This window comes from Pongo abelii, chromosome 11 (assembly GCF_028885655.2).
Source record: "Pongo abelii isolate AG06213 chromosome 11, NHGRI_mPonAbe1-v2.0_pri, whole genome shotgun sequence".
Taxonomy (NCBI): domain Eukaryota; kingdom Metazoa; phylum Chordata; class Mammalia; order Primates; family Hominidae; genus Pongo; species Pongo abelii.
The window spans coordinates 1499558-1521000 of NC_071996.2; positions in this window are offsets into that span (position 1 = coordinate 1499558).

Below are 21443 nucleotides of genomic sequence, written 5' to 3' on the forward strand. Positions count from 1 at the left end.
CCAATCCATTCAAGTTCAATCCACTCCATTCCACTCCACTTCACTCCACTCCACTCAACTCAACTCCATTCCATTCCATTACACTGCGTCACATTGAATTCAATTCCACTTAACTCCTCTCCACTCCATTCCATTGATCTCGAATCCACTGCATTCCATTCCATTCCACTCCATTCCATTCCAATCCCTTCCATTCCATTCCACTCCGTTCCTTTCCATTCCATTCCTCGCCATTCCATTCCATTCCAATCCATTCCTCTCCACTACACTCAAATCCACTCCATTCCATTCCATTCCATTCCATTCTATTCCTCTTCATTCCAGTGCATACCATTCCATTCCACTCCAATCCATTTCATTCCACTCTAATCCACTCCGCTCCTCTCCACTCCATTCCATTCCACTCCAGTCCGTTCCACTGCACTCCGTTCCATTACATTCCATTAAATTCCATTCCATTCCACTCCACTCCTTTCCAGTGCACTCCATTCCAATCCATTCTACTTCACTCCATTCCATTCTATTCCACTCCATTCCATTCCATTCCATTCCATTCCACTGCATTAGATTCCAATCCACGCCATTCCTGTGCACTACACTGCATTCCTCTCAACTACACTTGAATCCACTACATCCTACTCCATTCCATGCCATTCCATTCCACTGTATTCCATTCCACTGCATTCCGCTCCATTCCATTTCATTCCACTCCAGTGCACTCAAATCCACTCAATCCCATCCCATTCCATTCCACTCCTCTCCATTCTATTCCGTTTCACTCCACTCCACTCCACTCCATTCCACTCCATTCCACTCCAATCCATTCCACTCCACTCCCTTCCATTCCATTCCACTCTACTACATTGCAGTCCACTCCAATCAACTCCATTCCATTCCATTGCTTTCCATACATCTCCATTCCTCTCTACAGCATTCCATTCAACTTCTCACCACTCCATTCCATCCCACTCTAGTTGATTTCACTCCACTCCATTCCACTCCACTTCACTCCATTCCATTCCATTTCACTCCAGTCCATTGCATTCCACTCCGTTCCACTCCACTCCACTCCATTCCGTTCCATTGCCTTCCACTGCACTCCTCTGCACTCCAGTCCACTCCATTCCACTCCATTGCACTCCACTCCTTTCCACTCCACTGCATTCCATTCCATTCCATTCCACTCCATTCCAGTAAATTCCACTCCATTCCACTCCATTCCACTCTACTCCACTACATTCCATTCCACTCCAATCTACTCCACTCCACTCCACTCTAGTCCATTCCACTCTACTCCATTCCATTCCATTCCATTCCACTCCATTGCACTCCACTCCACTCTACTCCATTCCACTCCATTCCTCTCCATTCCAGTCTACTAAAGTCCACTCCATTCCATTCCGTTCCACTGCACTCCACTCCATTCCATTCCATTACAAACCATTCCCTACCACTCCATTCCACTCCTCTCCACTCCAGTCCATTCCATGCCATTCACCTCCTCTCCATTCCATTCCACTCCATTCCACTCCTTTCCACACACTTCCACTCCAATCCATTCCATTCCATTCCACTCCACTCTACTCCATTCAACTCCACTTCCTTCCATTCCATTCCATTCCACTCCATACCATTCCCCTCCACTCCAATACATTTCACTCCATTCCAGTCCATTCCACTCCATTGCACTCCATTCAATTCCAGTCCGTTCCTTTCCATTCCCTTACACTCCAATACATTTCATTCCATTCCAGTCCATTCCACTCCATTGCACTCCATTCAATTCCATTCCGTTCCTTTCCATTCCCTTCCACTCCAATCCACTCCACTACACTCCATTACATTCCATTCCCCACCATTCCACTGCATTTGATCCCACTACATTCAAGTCCACTCCATTCCAGTCCATTACACTCCACTCCACTCCACTCTACTCACTTCCCCTCCACTCCATTCACTCTACTCCTTTACACTCCACTTCACTCCACTCCATTCCATTCCATTCTACTCCATTCCATTTTTCTATATTCCATTCCACTCCACTTTTTCCACTCCATTGCATTCCAATCCATTCTATTTCATTCCAATCCACACCATTCCAATCTACTCCACTCCATTCCATTTATCTAAACTGCGCTCCACTCCACTCCATTCCACTCCTCTCCATTGCAATCCAATCCATTCCATTCCATCCATTCCATTCCACTCCACCCCACTTCATTCTACTCCACTGCACTCCTTTCCACTCCACTCCACTCCATTCCATTCCACTCCATTCCTTTCCACTCCATTCCATTCCAGTGCACCCCACTTAATACCACTCCACTGAACCCCACTCCACTCCTGTCCACTCCACTCCAATCAATTCCATTCAATTCCACTGGACCACACTCCACTCCTCTCCATTCCATTCCACTCCAATCCACTCTACTAAATTCGATTCCGCTGCAACCCATTCCATTCCACTCCATTCTATTCATCTAGAATTGTAGTGCACTCCACTGCACTCCTCTCCACTCCATTAAATTCAACTGCACACCACTGCTCTCCACCCAATTCCACTCCATTCCACTACACTCCACTGTATCCCATTCCACTCCTGTCCATTCAAATCCACTCCATTCCATTCCATTCCATTCCATTCCATTCCACTCCATTCCATTTCATTGCTTTGCCCTCTACCCCTTTTTACTCCAGTCGATTCCAATCTACTCCTTTCTATTCCATTCCATTAAATTCCATTCCACTATACACCACTCCTTTGCAATAAAATCCACTCCATACATTTTCATTCCATTCCACTCCAATCCATTCCACACCACTCCACCCCATTCCACTCCATTCCAGTCCACTCCATTCCATTCCACTCCTCTCCATTCCAATCCACTCCAATCCATTCCACTCCACTCCACTCCACTCCATTCCACTCAACTCCCTTCCTTTCCATCCTATTCCACTACTCTCCATTACGTACCACTCCACTCCATTCAATTCAATTCCATTCTATTCCACTGCACTCTAGTGAACTCTACTTCATTCCATTCTATTCCAAGCCATTCCATTCCACTCCATTCCACTCCACTCCATTCCATTCCTCTCCAATCCAGTCCCCTCCACTCCATTCCACTCCACTCCAGTCCATTCCACTCCGTTCCACTCCACTCCACTCCACTCAATTCGACACCTCTGCATTCCACTCCATTCCACGCGATTCCATTGCTCACCATTCCACTCCACTCCATTCCATTCTATTCTACTTCTCTCGACAGTACTGCAATCCATTCCATTCCTACTCATTCCGTTCCATTCCTATTCATTCCATTCCATTCGACTCTATTCCATTCTATTCCACTTCCCTACACTCCACTCCATTCCACTCCATTCTTCTCCACTCCATTCCACTCCACTCCACTCTATTCCATTCAATTCAATTCCATTCCACTCCACTCCACTACACTCCATTGCATTCTGTTGTACTCCATTAAAGTCCATTCCACTCCATTCCACTCTATTCCACTCCACTCCATTCAACTCCATTCCACTCCATTCCATTCCACTACTTTCCATTCCTCACCGTTCCTCCCCACTACACTCCATTCCATCACACTCCAATCCATTCCATTCCATTCCACTCCACTCCCCTCCACTGCATTCCGTTCTACTCCATTGCACTGCATACCATTCCATTTCATTTCATTCCATTCCTCTCCACTCCATTCCATTCCATTCCTCTTCACTCCATTCCTCTTCACTACCCTCCATTTCATTCCATTCCATTCCATTCCATTCCATTCCAACCCTTTCCATTCCACTGCTTTTGATTCCATCCCACTCTATTCCAGTCCACTATGCTCCATTCCACTCAACTCAACTCCACCCTCTCCATTCTATTTCATTCCATTCCATTGCACTCCACTCCATTCCATTCCATTCCAATTCACTCTATTCCACTTCATTTCATTCCATTCCATTCCATTCCTTTCCATTCCATTCCACTGCATTTGGTTGCATCCTACTCCCTTCCAGTCCTCTACCCTCTATTCCACTCAACTCCACCGCACTCCACTCCATTCCATGCCATTCCATTTCACTCCACTCCATTCAATTCCATTCCACTGCATTCCATTCCATTTCATTCCACTTCACTACACTCAAATCCACTCCTTTCCATTCTATTCCATTACATTCCCCTCCATTCCATTCCATTGCATTCCATTGCACTCCACTCCACTTCAGTCCACTTCAGTCCACTCCATGACACTCCACTCCAATCCATTAAATTTCATTCCATTCCATTCCATTCTACCCTAATCCATTCCACTCCATTACACTCCCATCCACTCCATTCCATTCCACTCCATTCAACTCCATTCCTCTCCACTTCACTCCATTCAACTCCTCTCCCATCCATTACAATCCATTCCATTCAGCTTCACTCCATTCCATTCCATCCACTCCTTTCCATTCCACTCCATTCCACTCCATTCCATTCCTCTCCACTCCTTTCCAGTCCACTGCACTCCATTCCTCTACACTCCACTCCACTAAACTCCATTTCACTCCATTCCTTTCCACCGCACTCCATTCCACTCTACTTCTTTCCTCTTCCTTACACTTCACTCCACTCCACTCCATTCCCCTCCATTCCTGTCCATTCCATTTCATTCCATTCCACTCCACTCCATTGCAATCCATTCCCTCCCATTGCCCTCCACTTCACTGCACTCCACGCCATTCAACTCCATTCCACTCCATTCTATTCCACTCCATTCGACTCCAATCCATTCCATTCCATTCCATTCCACTCCATGCCAGTACAGTCCCCTCCATTCTACTCCACTACACTCCATTCCTTTCCAGCCCTCTCTACTCCATTCCACTCCCCTTCACTCCACTACACTCCAGTCCATTGAATTTCACTGAACTTCATTCCATTCAATTCCATTCCACTCCATTCAACTGCACTCCATTCCACTCTATTCCTCTCCATTCCAGTCTACTCCACTCCATTCCATTCCATTCCATACCACTGCAAGCCACTCCATTCCATTCTATTCCATTGCACTCCGCTCAACTACATTCCACTCCACTGAATTCCACTCCATTCCTCCCCAATGCACTCCATTCCACTCCACTCCATTCCACTCCACTCCACTTCATTCCATTCCATACCATTTCTTTGCACTCCACACAATTCCATTCCATTCCACTGCTCTACACTCTAATCCATTCCATTCCTTTACACTCCACTCCACTCTTCTCCATTCCATTCGAATCCCTCCCAGTCCAATCCATTCCATTCCACTCCACTTCACTCCACTGCACTCCATTTCATTCCACTCCATTCCATTCCAATAAATTCCACTCCATTCGACTTCACTCCATTCAACTCCATTCCACTCCACTCACCTCCATTACAGTCCACTCTACTCAAATCCATTCATTTCCATTCCACTGCAATCCACTCTTCTCCATTCCATTCAATTCCATTCCGCTCCACTGCTGTCTATTCCACTCCACTCCACTCCATTTCACTCCTCTCCATTCCATTCCATTCCAATCCACCCTATTGAATTCCAATCCATTCTATTCCACCACTCCCAATTTCATTCTAATCCTTTCCATTCCACTACACCCCTTTCTACTCCACTCCATTCCACACCACTCTACTCTACTCAATTCCATGACATTGCATTTAATTCCACAACATTCCATGCTATTCCATGCATTCCATTCCATTCCATTCCACTCCACTCCACTCCACTCTAGTAAATAATTCCACTCCACTCCACTCCACTCCTCTCCACTCCAGTAAATTTCATTCCATTCCATTCCATTCCATTTCACTCCAATCCATTCCATTCCACTCCACTCGACTCCATTCCATTCCATTCCACTCCATTCCATTCCATTCTACTCCATTCTATTCCATTTCATTCATGTTCCCTACCACTCCATTCCAATCAATTTCATTCAATTCTATCCATTTCCCCTCTGTTCCACTCCACTCCACTCCACTCCAGTCGAATCAACTCCCTTACATTCCACTCCACTCCACTCCACTCCTCAACATTCCATTCCACTCCATTCCACTCTTCTCAATTCCATTCCACTCCACCCCATTCCATTGCTCTCCATTCCATTCCTCTCCTCTCCACTGCACTCCACTGCACTCCACTCCCCTCAATTTCATTCAACTCCACTCAACTCCACTCTGACCCATTCCACTCCATTCCACTGCACTCCACTGTATTCCACTCCACTCCACTCCATTACACCCCACTCCACTCTTCCATTCCTTTCCATTCCATTCCAGTCCGTTCCATTCCATTTCATTCCCCTCTACTGCATTCTACTCCAGTCCACTCCACTCCACTCCATTCCATTCTATTCTATTCAACTCCATTCCACTACTCTCCACTCCATTCCACTCCACTCCACTCCATGCCTTTTCATTCCATTCCACTCCACTCTATACCACACCACCCCACCCCATTCCACTCAACTCTTCTCCATTCAATTCAACTCCACTCCAATCCATGACCCTCCACTCCACTCTATTCCACTCCACCCCACTCCATTCCATTCCATTCCACTCCATTCCATTACATTACATTTCCTTCTACTCCATTCTACTCCAGTCCATTCCACTCCACTCCATTCCATTTCATTCCATTGAACTCCATTGCACTACACTCCACTCCATTCAGCACAACTCCACCCCATTGCACTCCCCTCCACTCTCTTCCATTCCACTCCACTCCACTCTCTTCCATTCCACTGCACTCCATTCCATTCCAATCTTCTCCATTCCAGTCCACTTCATTCCACTCTACTCCACTCCGTTCCACTCCACTCCACTCTACAGGACTCCACTCCATTCCATTCCAGTTAATTGCATTCCATTCTGCTCCATTCCATTCCATTCCACTCCACTACATTCCAGTCCTTTCCATTCCATTCTGCTTCATTCCTCTCCACTCCACTCCATTCCTCTCCACTCCACTGTATTCCATTCAATTCCATTCCATTCCAGTCCACTCGACTGCACTCCATTCCATTCAATTCCCACTCCATTACAGTCCATTCCGCTCCATTCCACTCTATTCCACTCCACTGCATTCAACTCCATTCCACTCCATTCAATTCCACTGCATTCCTTTCCACACCATTCCTCCCCACTCCACTCCCTTCCACCAAGCTCCAATACATTCCATTACTTACCACTCCACTCCCCTCCTAGCAATTCCACTCCACTCCATTCCTGCACACTCCACTCCATTCTACTGTACTCCACTCCATTCAACTCCATTCCATTCCATTCTATTCCACTCCACCACACTCCATTCCATTCCTTTCCCTCCCACTGCCCTCCACTACATTCCAATACACTCCATTCTACTACATTCCCCTCCGTTCCATTCCATTCTATTCCATTCCTCTCCATACCATTTCGTTTCCTCCCATTGCCAGCCATTTCACTCGACTCCACTCCATTCAACTCCATTGCACTCCATTCAATTCTACGCCTTTCCAATCCACTCCATTCCCCTCTATTCCATTCTATTCCACTCCACTCCTTTCCACTCCACTCCACTGCATTCCATTCCATCCCAACGCAGTCCACTCCACTCTATTCTATGCCATTCGACTCGGCTCCACTCTATTCCACTCCACTGCATTCCACTCCATTCCTTTCCACTCCAGTCCATTGCACTCCAATCTATTCCATTGCACTCCACTTCACTCCACTCCGCTCAATTTCATTCCACTCCATTCCATTCCAATCCGTTCCACTCCATTCCACTCCAATCTATTCCATGCCATTCCACTCCCTTCACCTCCCTTTCAGTCCACTCTACTCAACTCCATTCCATTCCATTACACTGTGATCCACTACACTCCATTCCAGTCAATTACACTCCTTTTCACTGCTCTCCATTCCACTCCACTCCACTCCATTCCACTCCACTCCATTTCATTGTATTCCAATCCACTCCACTGAATTCCAATCCATTCCATTCCACCACTTTCCATTGATTCCAATCTATTCCATTCCACTACACTCCGTTCTACTCCACACCACTCCACTCTACTCCATTCTGTGACACTGAATTCCATTTCACGACTTTCCATTCTATTCCACAGCATTCCATTCCATTCCACTCAACTCTCATCCAATCCACTCCAGTCAGGTAAATTCCACTTCAGTCCAATCCACTCCACTCCAGTCAATTACACTCCATTCCATACCATTCCATTCCACTCCACTCCATTCCATACCATTCCACTCCACTTTAATCCACTCCATTTCATTCCATTCCACTCCAGTTGACTCAACTCCATTCCATTCCACGCAACTGCTCTCCACTCCACTCCATTCCACTCCATTCGATTCAGTTCCACTCCATTCTATTCTATTTCATTAAATTATGTTCCCTTCCACTCCATTGCACTCCTTTGCACTCATTTCCTTTCCTTTCCTCTCCGTTCCTCTCCACTCCACTCAACTCCTCTCCACTACACTCCATTCCTTCCCACTACATTACTTTCCATTCCATTCCACTCCAATCCTCTCCATTCTATCTCACTCCATTCCATTCAATTCCACTCCACTCCACTCTATTCCACTCCACCCCACTCCATACCACTCCACTCTATTCCTCTCCATTCCTTTTCACTCCATTCCTCTCCACTCCTTTTCATTCCATTCCATTCCATTCCATTGCACTCCATTTTTATCCATTCTGCTCTACTCCATTCCACTTAACTGCACTCCACTGCACTCCATTCCATTCCATTCCTTTCCATTCAACTCCATTCCACTCTATTCCACTCAATTCCACTCCACTCCATTCCATTCCATTCCATTGCATTCCACTCCACTCCATTCATCTCCACTCCACTCCATTCCACTCCACTCTACTGCATTCCATTCCACTTCACTCCATTCTAGTCCACTGCACTCCAATCCATTCCATTACATACCAATCCATTCCATTCCATTCCGAGCACTAAACTCCATTTCATTCCACTCCACTCCAGTCTATTCCATTCCATTCCATTCCATTCCACTCCATTCCATTTAATTCCATTCCACTCTATTCCATTCCATTCCATTCCATTCTATTCCAGTCCACTCCACTCCACTCCAATCCATTCCACTCCAACCCACTCCATTCCATTCCAATCCAATCCACAGAATAATATTCCACTACATTCCACTCCACTCCATTCCATTCTATTACTTTTCATTCCTCTCCACTCCTCTCCACTCCACTCCACTCCTTTCCAAGCCATTGCTTTCCACTCCAGTCCATTCCGTTCCATTCCTCTGCATTCCATTCCATTCCATTCCACTCCACTCCACTCTACTCCACTGGAATCCTTTCCTCTCATTTCTACTGCACTCCATTCCATTCCATACCTCTCCTTCCCATTTCATTCCACTGCATTCCATTCCATTCCACTCTACTCCTTTCCACTCCACTCCATTACAATCCACTCCATTCCATTCCATTCCTTTGCATTCCAATCCACTCCACTCCACTCCACCTCAACACGTTCCATTGCTCTTCACTGCACTCCACTCCACTGCTTTCCAGTCCACTCCATTCCATTCCATCCCTTTCGACTCCTCTATACTCCATTCCAATGCACTCCATTCCACTCCACTCCACTCCTTTCCATTCATTCCATTACATTCTCTTCCTCTGCATTCCATTCCATTCCACTTTACCCCATTCCACTCTTCTCCATTCCACTCCACTCTATTCCACTCCACTCCTCTCCATATCTTTCCATTCAACTCCATTCAACTCCACTCCATTCCACTCCACTCCACTACATTCTTTCCTTTCCAATCCACACCACTCCATTCCACTCCACTCCACTCCATTCCCCTCCAATCCACTCCATTCCATTCCAATCCACTCTATTCCATTTCACTCCAATCCATTCTAGTCCACACCACTCCATTCCACTACACTTCTTTCCATTCTATTCCATTCCACTCCACTCAAGTACATTCCATACCATTCTATTCCAATTCATTCCTCTCCACTCCACTCCATTCCACTCCACTGCACTCCATTCCACTCAATTCCATTCCTATCCACACCACTCCACTCCACCATTCTCGACTCCATTCCACTCTACTCCACTCCATTCCATTCCTATCCACTCCACTCCACTCCATCCCCCTAGACTCCATTGCACTCCACTCCACTCCATTCCAATCCATTCCACTCCACTTCACTTCACTATTCTCCATTCCATTCCATTCCATTCCATTCCATTCCTATTCTTTGCAGTCCATTCCACTGCATTCCACTCCACTCCACTCCATTGCACTCCATTCCCCTCTATTCCACTCCATTAAATGCAAGTCCATTCCATTCCATTCCATTCCATTCCAATCCACACCATTCCATTCAACTCCTTTCCCCTCCATTCCACCTTTGTGCTCTCCATTCCAGTACACTCTATTCCACTCCACTCTGCTCCATTCCATTCCATTGCTTTGCACTCCACTCAACTCCATTCAAGTTCATTCCACTCCATTCCATTGCATTCCACTCCACTCCACTCCATTCAAGTTGATTCCCCTCCATTCCATTCAATTCATGTCCACTGCATTGCATTCCATTCCACTGCATTCCACTCCACTCCACTGCACTCCACTACATTCCACTCCTTACCATTCCACTCCATTCCACTCCTTACCATTCCACTCCATTCCACTCCAATCTATTCAATTCCACTCCACACCACTCCACTCCACTCCATTCCATTTCACTCCATTCCACTCCACTCCATTCCGTTCCAGTCAATTCCATACCATTCCATTCCACTCCATTCCACTCCACTCAATTCCACTGCATTCCATTGGACTCCATTCCACTACACTCCATTCCGTTGCACTCCACTCCATACCATTCCATGTCTCTCCATTGCACCTCAATTCACTCCATTCCTTTCCCGTCCACTCCATAACATTCCACTCCACTCCACTCCACTCCGGTCCATTCCATTCTACTCCATTCCTTTCCATTCAATTCCACTCCATTTCACTCCATTCAATTCTCTCCATTCCACTCCATTCCACTCCATTCCCTTCCATTCCACTGCATTCCATTCCCTTCCACTCCATGCCGTTCCAATCAACTCTACTCCACTAAACCCCTCTCCAACCCATTGCACTACATTCCAGTCCACTCCAATCCACTCCGCTCCAATCCATTTCACTGTTATCCATTCCAGTCCACTTTGCTCCATTCAATTCCATTCCACTCCACTCCACTGCATTCATATCCATTTCACTCATTCCACTCAACTCCACTCCATTCCATTCCATGGCTTTCACTTCACTGCACTCCTTTCCATTCCATTCCCCTCCATTCCATTCCATTCCCCTTCATTCCAGTCCATTCAACTCCACTCCACTCCTTTCCAGTCTATTCAACTCCATTTCTCTCTAGTATATTCCCGTCTACTTCCCTCAACTTCATTCGATTCCATTCTATCCCACACCACTCCATTCCATTTCAGTCCATTCCATTCCATTCCACTGCACTACACTCCACTCCACTCCATTCCACTCCATTCCGTTGCACTCCACTTCACTCCATTTTTTTCGACTCCATTCCACTGCACTCCATTCCATTCTATTCCACTCCACTCCACTCCAGTCGAGTACATTCGACTCCTTTCCACTCCACTCCACTCCATTCCATTCCTCTCCAGTCCAGTCCAGTCCATTCCGCACCATTCCACTCCACTCCCCTCTTCTCTAATCCACTACATTCCATTCCACTCCATTCCACTCCACTTGACTCCATTCCATGCCGCTAAATTCCATTCCATTCCTCTCCCCTCCTCTCTAATCCACTGCGTTCCATTACACTCCATTCCACTCCACTTGACTCCATTCCTTGCTGCTAAATTCCATTCCGTTCCGCCCCACTCTACTCCATTCCACTCCACTCCATTGCACTCCATTTCACTCCGTTCCACTCCACTCCACTCCACTCCACTCCGCTCCACTCCATTCCATTCCATTCCACTGCAGTCCACTCCATTCCACTTCATTCCATTGCACTGCATTCTGCTCTAATCTATTTCATTCCATGCAATTCCATTCCATTCCATTCCACTCCATTCCTTTCCATTCCATTCCACTCCACTCCATTCCATTCAACTCCATTCCATTCCACTCCACTCTACTCCACGCCAACACCCTCCATTCCATTCCACTCCATTCCATTCCACTCCAAACTACTCCACCCACTGCATTACACTCCAGTCCATTCCAATCCATTCCACTCCTCTCTGATCCATTCCAGTCAATTCCATTACACTCCTCTCTGATTCATTTCATTCCATTCCATTACAATCAATTCCACTGCATTCCAATCTATTCCACTCCATTCCACTCCTGTCAACTCCTTTCCATTCCATTCCATTCCACTCTTTTCCTCTCCACTCCACTCCATTCCACTCCACTCTACTCCATTCCTTGTCATTCCAGTCCACTCCACTTCATTCGATTCCATTACACTACATTTCTTTCCATTCCACTCCATTCCAGTCGATTCCCCTCCACTACACTCTGTTCCAGTCCATTCCACTCCATTCCACTCCACTCCACTCTACTTCACTCAACTCCATTCCATTCTATTCCATTCCACTACACTCCATGCCTTTCCAGTCCACTCCATTCCATTCCATTCCATTCCTCTGCACTATACTACAGTACTCTCCATTCCTGTTCATTCCATTGCAATCCACTGAACTCCACTCCATTACACTCCTTGCAACTCCATTCCTATCCCCTCAATTCCACTCCAATCCATTCTATTCCATTCCACTCCACTGAACTCCACTCCAGGCCATTCCTTTCCGTTCCACTCCACTCCCATCCATTGAATTCCATTGCACTCTTCTACACTCCACTCCAGTCCTTTCCGCACCATTCCACTACACTCAACTCCAGTCCACTCCACTCCAATACAGTGCTTTCCATTCCACCCCACTCCATTTCATTCCAGTTCCCTCCATTCCATTTCCATCCACTCCACACCACTCCATTCCATTCCACTCCATTCCATTCTACTCCATTGCACTCCACTCCACTCCATTCCATTCCATTCCTCTCCATTGGAATCCTTTGCACTCCATTCCATATCATTCCGTTCCATTCCACTCCGTTCCAACCCATTTCTTTCAATTTCATTCCACTCCACTCCATTCCACTCCACTTCACTCCCTTCCTTTCCACTAGATTACATTCCACTCCATTCCACTACACTCCACTCCATTCCACTCCATAACATTTCATTCCATTCCATTCCACTCCACTCCACTCCATTCCACTCCATTCCACTCCATACCACTCCACACCATTCCATTATATTCCATTCAATTATACTCCATTCCATTCTACTCCATTACACTGAACTCCATTCCGCTCCAATCCCTTCCATTCCTTTCCATTCCATTCCACTCCATTGCATTCCATTCTACTCCACCCCTATCTATTCCATTCCCCTCCACTCCATTTCATTCCATTCCACTCCATTCCATTCCATTCCACTCTACTGCATTCCATCCCATTCCACTCTACTCCATTCCATTCCTTCACATTCCATTCCATTCCATTCAACTCCATTCCACCTCTACTCCACTCCATTCCACTCCACTCCACTCCACTCCATTCCATTGCATTCCATTCCATTAAACTCCATTCCATTCCAATCCACTCCATTCCAGTCCACACCACTCCATTCCATTCCATTTGTGTCCATTCCATTCCACTCCATTCCATATTACTAAACTCCACTCCGTTCCCCTCCACTCCATTTCATTCCATTCCATTCCATTCCGTTCCACTCCATTCCATTCCATTCCAGTCCATTCCAGTTCGCTGCACAACATTCCACTACACTCCATTCTGCTCCACTCCACTGCAATCCATTCCATGTCATTGCATTCCAATCTATTCCATTCCTTTCCATTCCACTGCAATCCATTCCATTCGTTTGCACTCCACTCTACTCCACTCAGTTCCTCTCCATTCCATTCCTATCCATTATACACCACTCCGTTGCCTTCCACTCCACTGCACTCCTCTTCATTCCACTCTATTCCACTCCAATCCATTCTATTCCGTTCCATTACGTTCCACTCCTCTGCTCTACACGCTATTCCATTTCACTCAATTCCACTCTATTCCTCTTCACTTCACTCCATTCCTTGTCATTCCATTTCATTCTACTGCATTTCATTCCATTCTGCTCCACTCCATTCCATTCTATTACACTGCTTTCCAGTCCTTTCCACTCCATTCCACTCCATTCCATTCCATTCAATTCCACTCTATTCATTTCCACTCCCCTCTATTCCAGTCCACTCCACTCCATTACACTACATTGCATTCCACTCCAATCCATTCCATTCCACCCCACTGCATTCCATCACTTTCCATTCCACTGCATTCCCCTTAATCCACTCAACTTCATTCCATTTCACTCCATTCCACTGCCCTCCACTCCATTCCATTCCATTCTATTCCACTCCAATCCACTCCACTCCATTCCAATCCATTTCACTCCATTAGAGTCCACTGCAGTCCTGTCCTTTTCAATCCGTTGCATTCCACTGCACTCCACTACATTCCATTCCATTCCACATCACTTCCATTCCACTCCACTCCATTCCATTCCATTCTATTTCAGTGCACTGCAGTCCACTTCATCCACTCCACTCAAATCCACTACACTCCATTGCATTCAACTCCGCTCAATTCAATCCAATTCCATTCCATTTCACTCCATTCCAGTCTACTCCATTTCATTCCACTCCACTCCACTCCATGACACTCCATTCCATTCAACTCCATTGCATTCCTCTCCTTTACACTCCACTCCACTCCTTTCCACTCCACTCCATTCCACTCCACTTCTGTCCACTGTATTCCAATCCAATCCATTCCATTCCAATCCACTCCACTCCATACCACTCCACACCATTCCTTTCCACTCCACTGCACTCTACTCTATTCCACTGCCCTCCATTCTACTCCACTCCGTTCCATTCCTTTCCATTCCATTCCACTCTACTCCATTCTACTCCACTCCAATCTATTACACTGCCATCCCCTCCATTCCATTCCTTTACATTCCATTGCACTCCATTCCATTCCATTCCACTATAATCCATTCCTCTCCACTTCATTCCACTCCACCCCACCCCATTCCATTCCATTCCATTCAACTCCATTCCAACTCTACTCCACTCCATTCCACTCCACTCCACATCAGTACATTGCATGCCATTCCTCTCCACGCTATTCCACTCCACTACAGTTCTTTCCTCTCCACTCTATTCCATTCCATTCTATTCGATTCCACTTCTTTCACCCCACTCCGTTCCATTTCACTCCACTCCACTCCATTCCACGCCCTTCCATTCCATTCCAATCCATTCAATTTAACTCCACTCCATTCCATTCAACTCCAGTCCCTTTCATGTCTTTCAACTCCAATCCACTAAATTCCATGACATTCCATTCCTCTCCATTTCATTCCAGTCCCTGCCACTCCATTCCTTTTGATTCCACTTCATTCCGCTTCTTTCCACTCTTTTCCATTCCACTCCATTGCACTCCACTCCATTCAATTCCATTACACTCCACTTCACTCCACTCCATTCCATTCCACTCCCTCTCACTCTCCCCCATTCCTTTCCACTCCACTCCACTCATTTCCACTCCACTTCACTCCACTCCATTGCGTTATATTCCATTCAATTCCACTCCATTCCATTCCACTCCACTCCATTCCAGTCCACCCCACTCCATTCCCCTCCACTCCACTCCAATACATTCCATTCCACTCCACTACTTTCCATTCCACTCCACTCCATTCCATTCCATTGCATTCCACTGCACTCCACTTCATGCTCTCCACTTCACTCCATTTCACTCCATTCCACTCCCCTCCAATCCATTCCATTCCATTCCATTCCACTCCAATCCACTCCACTCTATTCCACTCCATTCCTCTCCGTTACAGTCCACTGCAGTCCAGTACTTTTCAATCCTTTGGATTCCACTTCAGTCCTCTCCGTTCCATTCCAATTCATTCCAGACCACTTCCATTCCAGTCCACTACATTCCATTCCATTCCATTGCATTCCACTGCACTCCACTTCATCCACTCCACTCCATTCCACTCCACTCCATTGCATTCCACTCCGCTCAATTCCATTCAATTGCATTCCATTCAACTCCACACCATTCTATTCCACTCCATTCAACTCCATTCTTCTCTACTCCACTCCATTCAACTCCATTGCACTCCACTCCAATGCACTACATTCCTTTCCATTAAACTCCACTCCACTCCATTCCATAACAGTCCACTCCACTCTATTCCATTACACTCCCCTCCATTCTACTCCATTCCTCTGCATTCCAATCCACCCTACTCCACTCCATTCCATTCCATGCCATTTTATTCCACTGAACTCCATTCCAGTCCACTTCACTCCATTCCACGCCATTTTATTCCATTGCATTCCATTCCACTTCACTCCACTCCATTCCACTCCACTCCACTCCATTCCATGACATTCAATTCCATTCCACTTCATTATATTTCACTCCACTCCATTCCATTCCCCTTCACTCCTTTCCACTCAACTCCACTTCTTACAACTCAATTCCACTCCACACCACTCCACTCCATTGCACTCAATTCCACTCAACTCCATTTTTCCACTCCATTCCATTTCATTGCATTCCACTCCATTCAAATCGACTCGACTCCACTCCACTCCATTCCATTAAACTCCACTCCACTCCATTCCATTACAATCAATTCCATTCCACTGCATTATATTTCACTCCTCTCAATTCCATTCCACTCCACTCCTTTCCACTCTACTCCACTTCATTCCATTCAATTCCACTCCACTCCACTGCACTCTATTGCTCTCCATTCCACTCCTCTCCATTCTTTCCACTCCATTCCTTTCCATTCCATTCCACTCCATTCCAATCCATTCGAATCCACTCCACTCCATTCCATACAACCCCACTGCACTCCATTGCACTCCATTCCACTCCACTCTATTCCACTACATTCCCTTTCTTTCCAGTCCATTGGTCTCCACTCCACTGCATTGCTCTCCACTCCACTGCATTGCACTCCACTCCACTAAATTCCATTCCACTCCATTCCATTCTATTCCACTCCACTCCATTCGACTCAACTCCACTCCATTACACGCTACTACACTGCATTCCATTCTATTAGTTTCAATTCCATTCCATTCCATCCCACTCCATTCTATTCCATTCCATTCAACTCCACTCCACTCCACTCCACTAAATACTTCTCCAATCTACACCATTCCAATCCATTCCATTCCACTCCACTACGTTGCACTTTACTCCATTCTAATCCACTCCACTCCACTCCATTACGTTACATTTCATTACATTTCACTCTATTCCATTCCATTCCACGACTTTCCATTCCACTCCACTCCATGCCATTAAACTCATCTCAATTCCGATTCCATTCCATTCCACTCCACTCCACTCCATCCCCTCAACTCCACACCTTTCCACTCCATTTCATTCCAGTCCATTCCACTTCAATCCATTCCATTGCTTTCCACACCACTCGACTCAATTCCATTGCATTCCACTCCACTCCACTCAATTCCATTCCATTCCATTCCATTCCGTTCCATTCCGTTCCATTCGGTTCCATTCCATTCCATTCCACTCAATTCCATTCTATTCAATCCTACTACAATGCAATCTATCCACTCAATTCCTGACCATTCCACTCCATTCAATTTCTAGTCCATTCCACTCCACTCCACTCCTCTCCAACACATTCCATTCCACTCCAATCCATTCCATTCCAGTCCACTCAATTCCATTCCATTCCTGTCCATTACACTCCACTACATCCACTCAATTCCACACCATTCCACTCCTATGCATTCGAGTTCATTCCACTCCACTCCATTCCATTCCATTTCACTCCACTACACTCCATTCCACTCCACTCCATTCCTCTCCACTCTGCTTCATTTCATTCCATTCAATTCCTATCCACTACACTCCATTCCAATCCATTCCACTCATTCCAATCCACGGCACTCTATTCAATTCCATTGCATTTTATTCCACCACATTCCTTTCCACTACACTCTACTCCATTCCCCTACACTCCATTCCACTACACTCGATTCAATTCCACTGCACCCCACTCCACTGCACTCCATTCCCTTCCACTCCATTTCATTCCATTCCTTTCCACTATGGTACATTCCATTCCACTCCACTCCACTACATTCCATTCCACTCCAGTCCACTTCTTTAAACCCCACTCCAGTCCACTCCAGTCAATTTCATTACACTCTACTCCATTCCTTTCCACTCGATTCCACTCCACTCCTTTCCATTGCATTCCACTACATTCCTTTCCATTCACGGCCATTCCACGTCATTCCACTCCTCTCCACTCCAATCCATTCCATTACGCTGCATTCCACTCCATTCCGCTCCATTGTACTCCATTCCACTCCACTCCTTTCCATTCCACTCCATTCCACTCCACTCCACTCCTTTTCATTACACTGCACTCCACTCCATTCCACTCCACTCCACTCCACTCCACTTCATTCCAGTTCACTCCACTCCTTTCCATTCCATTCCACTCCATTCCACTCCACTGCATTCCACTCGATTCCACTCCATTCCACTCCATTCCAATCCACTCTACTCTGAACTCCATTTCACTGCAATTCACTGTACTCCATTCCATTCCATGCCATTCCACTCCACTCTATTCCATTCCACTCCAGTCTACTCCACTCCACTCCACTCCTTTCCATTCCACTATATTCCATTGCAATCCATTCCACTCCTCTCCAATTCACTCCACTCCACTCCGTGCCATTCCATTCCACTCCAATCCACTCTATCCCATTCCACTTCACTCCCTTTCATTCCTCTTCTTTCCAATGAAATCCACTCAACTTCACTCCACTACATTCCAATCCATGCCGTTACACTCCCTTCCACTCCACTCCATCCCATTCCATTCCACTTCACTATACTCTATTCCTCTCCACTCCTTTCAATACCATTCAACTCCATTCTATAACACTCCACTCCACTCCATTCCAATCCATTCCACAGCATTCCACTCCACTCCACTCCATTCCATTCCATTTCAATCCATTCTACTCCATTCAACTCCATTTAATTTCACTCCATTCCAGTCTATTTCACTCAATTCCTGTCCACTCCACTCCCCTCCGCTCCATAACATTCCATTCCACTGCATGCCACTCCAATCGATTTCAATCCATTCCGCTCCACTCCATTGTATTCCACTCTGCTGCACTACATTCCAATCAATTCCACTCCATTACACTCAACTCCACTCCATTCCATTTAATTCCTTTCCATTACATTTCATTCAATTCAACTTCTTTCCACTGAAATCCGGTCCATTCCATTCCACTCCACTCCACTCCATTCCATGCCATTCCATTCCATTCCAATCCATTACATTTCATTCCATTCCATTCCATTCCATTCTACTCCATTCCAGGCCGTTTCACTCCACTGCACTCCATTTCATGCCATTCCATTCCACTCAATTCTAGTCCATTCTACTCTATTCCAGTCCTCTCCACTCCATTCCACTCCATTCCCGTCTATTTCACTCCATTCAATTCCACTCCATTCCACTCCATTTCATTCCATTGCATTACATTCCAATCCACTCCACTCTATTCCATTAAACGCCATTCCAGTCTAGTCCATTCCATTCCTCTCCACAGCACTCCATTCCACTCCATTCCATTCCTCTCCATTCCATTCCTTTCCATTCAACTCCACTCCAATCCTTTCCACTCCAATCCATTCCATTCCATTCCTTTTGCTTGCACTGCTCTCCACTCCACTACATTCCATTCCATTCCACTCCAATGCACTCCACTCCTCTTCATTCCACTCCACTCCTTTCCACTCCACTATATTCCATTCCATTCCTTTCCACTCGACTACATCCAGTCCAAACCACTCAATTCCACTCCACTCCTCTGCATTCTATTTCATTCCATTCTTCTCCATTGCAATCCATTCCACATACTCCACTCCACTAAGCTCCAATCCACTCCCCTCCATTCCATTCAATTCCATTCCATTCAACTCCATTCAACAACACTCCGCTGCATTCCACTCCACTCTATTCCATTTCATTCCATTCCATTCCAGTCCACTCCATTCCACTCCACTCCACCCCACTCTTCTTCAATCCACTCTGCTGTTCTCCACTCCATTTCATGCCATTCCACTCCACTCCATTCGATTCCACTCCACTCCTTTCCATTCGATTCCATTGAACAGATATACACTCCACTCAACTCCACTAAAATTCATTCCACTCCATTCCATTTCACACCATTTCACTCCAATCAATTACTTTCCATTCCACTCCACTTCACTCCAATCCATTCATTTACACTGCATTCCACTCAAATCCATTTCATTCCACTCCATTCCATTCCCTTCCATTCTACTCCATTCGATTCCATTACACTCCACTCCAAAACATAACATTCCACTCCACTCTATTCCACTCCTCTCCACAACACTCCACTCCATTCCACTCCATTCCATTCCACAATACTATATTCCATTCCATTCCATTCCATTCCATTCCACTCCAGTACATTCCACTCCCTTCCACTCCATTCCAATCCACTGCACTGCATCTCTCTGCATTGCATTCCATTGCACTGCACTTCACTCCTTTCCATTCCAATCCATTACACTACACTCCATTCCTGTCCACTCCACTCCACTGCACTCCATTGCATTTAGTTCCACCTCATTCCATTCCAATCAATTCCACTCCACTGCACTCCATTCCATTTAATTCCACCCCATTCCATTCCCTTCAATTCCACTCCATTCCACTCCATTCCAATCCACTCCATTCCATTCCATTCCACTCCACACCTTTCCAGGCCAATCCTTTCCATTCCACTCCACTCCAATCCACTCCATTCCATTGCACTCCATTCCACTCCACACCTTTCCATTCCACTCCATTCCATTCCATACAATTGCATTGCATTCCTTAACACTCCACTCCACTCCATTTCATTACACTCCACTCCACTACATTCCACTCCACTCCACTACACTCCATTCCACTTCACTCCAATACATTCTACTCCATTCCACTCCATTCCACTCCTTTCCATTCCACTCCATTCCTCTCCACTCCACTCCATTCCACTCTACTCCATGACATTCCATTCCACTCCACTCCACTCCATTCCCTTCCACTCCACTCCATTCCATTCCCCTTCATTCCACTGCACTACACTCTACTTCACTCCAC